The following is a 6,264-nucleotide window of genomic DNA, read 5'->3' on the forward strand; positions in this document are numbered from 1 at the left end:
GGGGCCAGCTTCCTCTCCCCACAGCAGGTGCAGGAGCCCACCGTCAGGGACCTCGTCCCCCATGCCCAGGTCAGACATGGAGTGCGCCCTGAACGGGGGCAGAGGGAGCCTGCCGCCCAGGGTCGTTTCCTGCCATCTCCAGCTTCCTCCTCCCACCGCCTCCCTGCACAGTGTCATGCCAGAGCAAGGTCTCAGGCAGTGACCCAAGAGGCAGAGAAACAGCAACTCCAGCTAAGTATGACATCAGGACTTGTCTTTCCTACTTAGTCTCCGTTCCCGTCCCTCCCCTGAGGCCCACGTCTCCGCACAAGCTGTGGCTTCCTCCCAATTCAACAAACATTTCCTGAGCACCCACTACCAGCAATGCAGCTGGTGGGCGATGGTGACTTTGCCAGCAAGAGGGAGGGAAGAAACCCCTGCATCTGGCAGACCCAGCCTGCGCAGCAGGAGCTGTTCTTAGCTGTAGGTGCCCGACAGGGGCTGGGGATGGTAGTAGGAGCCAAGAGGGAACCATCCCACCACTGCTCGCAAAGGCAGGCGCGTCTCCCTTTCTCATCGTGTGTACCCTTTGCCCCCAATCCCCTGCTTGGATTTCCCCAGGTGGTTCTGCCACGGTTGTTCCTCTCTGCTGAGGGTCCTGGGCCTCACCAGCCTCTCTGGGCTCTCTAGGGAGTGCCTGGATCATCCCCAGCATCTCTCCACTGTCAGTGAGGCCTAAACTGTTGCTCAACTGTGTGAGGGCTGGGCTTCCTCACTGTCTCTTGCTCCACTCTCCACCCCCTCTATTGAGGAAGCATGAGGAGGGGGTGTCTTTTTGGCAGATCACATTGTTTAGAGCAGTGCCTCTCATACATTAAGGTGCAGAGTAATGCAGATTCTAACTCGGGAGGCCTGTGCTGGGCCTGGGAACTTGCATTTCTACTAGGCTCCAAGTGCTGCCTCTGCTGCTGCTTCCTGGACCACAGTGTGAGAGTAAGGGTTTGGACTAGAGTGTATGGAGGGCTAGGGGCAAAGACAGACTCTAGACTCTAAGGGCTGGCTGCTCGTTCTGTAGGGGATGGGGGCAGGCTGCCCCTGCCCGGTGGGAGCTTCCTGGCCTCAGAGTTGGGTGGGACACTGACGCACTGGGTAGATGCTTGAGAGTAGGTGGTGTCAACTTCCTGTAGTGGGGAGTGAGAAAGCTGGTTGGGAACAGGATGAGGTGAAGGGGGTTCGAAGAGGTCAGGACTGATCAGAGGAAGTTTGGAAAGGCTTGGGAACATTCTGTGCCTATGGGAAGAAGACCCCTGTGAGATATGAAAAGGCAAGGGTGAAAGAGTCCGAGCTCAAGTTTTCCTTTTGCCTTCCAGTCACATGTGTGTGGCTTTGGAACATGGCAACTCACGACTCCCAAAGGATGGAGCTGGGGTAGAGCAGGTTCGGGCAGCCTCGAATTCAGATGTCTCCCAAATAATTGTGATCCAGAGTTTGAAATCTAAGATTCACAAACTTTCCCCAGCCCCCAGTGCCCCTAAGTGTACAGATGTGCCTTCATTAAAGGGTCTGTGCCAAGGCACGTTTGACTATGGGATGGGGATGTAGAACTTGGGCAGAGCTCTGGTTGAGGCCTCACAGCAAGACCTAAGCAGGAGAGGAAGCTGGACAAAAGGGCTATGGAGAAATAGGGCTTCTCTCCCTTCTGGATGTTAGGAGAAAGGGATGTCATGGGAATGAGTCACTAGGGCTTGGAGAGAATGAAGTCTGGCACAGGACGTCTTCGTTGCAGGAGGACTGTAGTGCAAGGCAAGCATCACCGAACTTTTCTCAAAAAAGGGGAGCCCTAAAGCAATTATACCCCAATAAAGATGTTAAAAAAAGGGGAGCCCTTCTTCAGGAGCAATGAACCAGCAGCTCTGGGGGCCACCCCTCCTGCTCTAGGATGGAACCAGCTAAGGAACAGGAGGGAAGCGTAGACATCCCTCCACAAAGCTCGGGACCATGGAAGGCTGCTCTGTTTCCTTCTGGCTCCTTTGGTTAAAGGCCTGGCTGGGAGCCTTCTTCTTGGATTCCCTTCTCCTCTCCAACCAACAGACAAGACTGCTCCTCAAAGGTGGGAAGCTCTTCATGGGACACGGCTTCAGGAGCCCAGGCACAGAGCTGGAGGAACTGACAAGGGAGAGTGCAGTGGGTAGTAGGGAGCCAGCAGGGAGATGACAGCTTTACCTAAGGCCTCAAACCAAGGAGGGCAGAAGAGGTGGAAAGCATCTCTGTCCTGGCCCATATCCCCTTACAGAGGGGAGCAGCAGACCACATTGTGTAAGGGAGGTATTTTGGGGATGATAGGCAGCGTGGTTGAGGGGAACAAACATGGGCCTTGGAATCTGAGAGACTGAATCTGAATCCTAGGTCTGCCACCTGCTAGCTGGATGACTCTGGTCAATTTTAACATCTAAAAGCCTCAGTTTTCTTGCCTGCAAAATGGAGCTAGTAATACCTATGATGAAGGGTTGTTAAGAAAATTAAAGATGAGAATATGCAAAATATACCTGGCACACCATAGGCACTCTATTCACAGTAGAACACAGAAGGCACTCAGTAAATATCTGTCACATAAATAAAGTAGCTATTTGTTGGGATCTCTGTCTACTTGGTTTTCTATCTTTTCCACTGTCTTCTCTTTTAGTCTCATGGTCACTGGAGTCGATACACTCTCAGGGAAACAGGGATGGATTGTAAATGTTACCCAGCCTTCTAGGACAGTGAGCTGCTTTTAATCCCCCGGGGTAGTCTGGTTGAGCTAAAAGCATCATGAAGTGACTCTGCTCTTACAGGGAATGCTCTTTGCCCTCATCCACCCACTGGATCACAAGGATATCCTAAGCATTTCCCCCTGACCTTGCACACTGCCTCTTGCAGCTCAGAGTGTTTCCTCTTTTCTTCTGTTTACATCATAGCCATCTCAGGAACTCACTCCCCAGAAACAAAGTCCTTTGTGGAGTTTGCTCCATGCCTCCCCAAGTTTTATCAGCCAAAGGAGCAGCATGCCGGTATTTTCTTATAATCAAGAGACGGGTAATTGGGGATCCCAGCTATCTAACAAGTCCCAAGTTTGGAAGGTTTGACCACCAGTCAGCTCCAGCCCCAAACCCTAGCCTCAGGGACAGGAATAACAGGAAAAGATGGCACTGGCCCCTGAAAAGAAAAAAGGAAATGGCAAAAATCCCACTTTGGCCATATCTTCTTATTTGGGGGACTAAATCGGGGGGGGGGGGGCAAGGGAATAGGAGAAACTAAAGGCACCGCTTCACTTCTGCCTCTTAAGTCATTTATCAGTGTCCACAGACCCCGCAAGCGTCTCTTCCTGAGTGAGGGATATCAGGGCTTACGAGGAAGAGCTGACACAGGGTGACCACAGCCTCACCGAGGGGGAGAAGGCAAGGCTGGGGAAGGCAATGAGAGAAGCCACGTAAGGCACAGACCAAGGCTGCTTTCTCTCAGCAAGTCTGCCGGCCTACGTCACGGCCTCCCATTAAGCATCCACTTGACGCCGGGGAAGTGAAATAGCACAGACCTGGCACCAGAAAGGACAAATGTGGCACCCACTGCTCCTTTTAAGGACTGGCTGGAGGAGCTGCAGGCCCCAAGGCAGGAGGTGAGGCAAACACATCAGTACCTTTGTGGGAGGGGGAGGGAGGACTCTCAGGCCTGCCTTTTTTTTTTTTTTTTTTTTTTGTGGGCCTCTCACCACTGTGGCCTCTCCCGTTGAGCACAGACTCCGGACACGCAGGCCCAGCAGCCATGGCTCACCGGCCCAGCTGCTCCGCGGCATGCGGGATCCTCCCGGACCAGGGCACGAACCTGTGTCCCCTGCACCGGCAGGCGGACTCTCAACCACTGCGCCACCAGGGAAGCCCCATTGTTGGTTATTCTTGAAGGTCGCAGGAGAGCTTGCCCAGGAGAGCTTGTTAAGAAGGAGGCAGGGGATTCCCTGGTGGCGCAGTGGTTGGGAGTCCGCCTGCTGATGCAGGGGACACGGGTTCGAGCCCCGGTCCGGGAAGATCCCACATGCCGCGGAGCGGCTGGGCCCGTGAGCCATGGCCGCTGGGCCTGCGCGTCCAGAGCCTGTGCTCCGCAACGGGAGAGGCCACGACAGTGAGAGGCCCGTGTACTGGGAAAAAAAAAAAAGGAATAACCAACAATGAAGGCTTTTTAAACTCTAGGGACACAGTGTTTCCTCTTCCCTCAGCAGGGCAGCTGGCTTCAACCAAGAAAGAGGGTCAAAAGTCACCTTTGGATAACCATCTGTTCAAACAGTAATACCCTAACCCCAAGTTACTGAATCAGAGGGAAAGGCTGGACCAGTGCTTTTCACATTCCAGCGTGCATCCGAGACCCGCAAGGCTGGTTAACACAGTGCGGAGCTCCTCCTCCTGAATTTCTCATTCCGTCGGTATGGGATGGGGCCTCAGACATGGCGTTTCTAACAAGTTCCCAGGTGATGCTGATGCTGATGCTGATGGTCTGGGCACTGGTGTAATGTTTACTCCCTGCCCCTTCACATTTCTTTCCATGCATCATTTTTGCCCAAAGGGAAAGTCCTTCCCTTGAAAATATATTAATTACCTCATGTGAATATACTGTACTTTTATTCCCAATATCTCGAAGCCCTGTCACACCTATTAGCTCCATTTGCTCTCATGAATTCCCATTTGGTTAGGAGGAAAGAGAGAGGTCACGGGCGATAACCCATGCCATCGTTGAGTCTGTAGGCTGCCTGTCTTCCAGTTCAGGGGTCCCTCCCAAGAGCACACTGCCTCCCCAACCCAGATCCTCGTGATATGTGAGCTGCCTACAGCTCAGAGACTGGCTGCTGTGACTCAGCACTGCCCAGACTACTAGCAGGGAGCTGAAGGGACAGGTGTCCTCCAGGACAAGGTGGGAGGAGACCTCAACTCATCCTCTGAACATGGAGGTAGCAGAGAGAGGTAGAGGTAAAAGGAAATCCTTGGTAACCAGCAACTGCTTTTTTGGACAAGATGGTTTGGGGACTTTTGAGGCTCACTTCGTACACTGTAGGCAATAAATAAATAGTTCTTGAAATAATGGTAGTGGTTTATGGAAAATGTTCTAAGGAAAGTTAGAATCTTACTGCTGATTAACTGATGAGCTATTGTAAAAACAGATTACTGAAGTTAAGGAAACAGGAAAGTAACAAGGGTAGATTCTTGTTGGCATGACTGTAAATTCCTTGAGGGCAAGAACTGTATGGTAATTTTCTGGTCCCATAGGAGCAGCTTAACAAATGTTTATAGAATGGAATGCGGCACAGGGAAGCTGGTTTGGCTCTGGTGCTCCTTACTGACCAGGTGGCTCAAGGACACTGTGTGCCACTGGGAGCCACAGCTGTTTCTGCGCTTAGGACAGACAGCCTGGTAGAGTCTGGGAGTGTGGTTTAAAAAGATTTCGTCTTTGTATTTTTAAATTAGCTACTGGAGGGAACAAAGAGCATAACACAGGTTTTCTGGCAGCAGAAACCTACATGTTATGTCAGCAAGTAAAACAGATGCGACCCAAAAACTGTTGATAGAGCAGATATTTTTATAGCTCAAATTGGCCACAGGGCCAGGACAAAGGAGACAATGAATGGGTTACATATTCTCTGTTGCCTCCTTGAAGCACCACATGGAATACAGCTGTGGACTCCTGGCGCCTGGCAAGAACAGGTAGGCCAAGCCCAAGCCCTGCAACCTGGCAGTGAAGAAACCGCGGCCAGAACGGCCCGTGCAGCTGTGATCTAGCAATTCACTTCCCTGAACCAAGATTCTCGCCTGTGGATACACAAGTGGATCATGACAGTGACACCACGATGACTCTAGGGCCAATGCTATCCAACGCAGTGATAAACCAGGTGATCGACAGTGCCAGGCACTGAGCTTTGTGCTGGTCCTCTGAAATGAGCAAGGCCACTGTGGTCCCTCCCTCCACCCAGGGAGAACAACAAAATGTACAGCTGTGGCTCTTTTGTTACTGCATTGCAATTCCAGAAATACCACCATTCTCTGCAGACAGGAAGGGGAGGGCAATTATTACCCCTTTTAAATAGCTGTGGTATCCCTAAAGCTCGGGACCTGACCTTTCAGTTCCCCTTAAAGAAACATGTAGAAACAAGTAGATGCTCTCCACTCAGCATTTCAAAACAGGATATAAATACTCAACGAAAGGACACACTATCTTAGGATTCCCTAGTGAAAACCAAAAAACAAGGTAGACAGAAAAAATTCCAAA

Source organism: Lipotes vexillifer, unplaced genomic scaffold, assembly GCF_000442215.2.
Source record: "Lipotes vexillifer unplaced genomic scaffold, Lipotes_vexillifer_v1.1 scaffold408, whole genome shotgun sequence".
Taxonomy (NCBI): domain Eukaryota; kingdom Metazoa; phylum Chordata; class Mammalia; order Artiodactyla; family Lipotidae; genus Lipotes; species Lipotes vexillifer.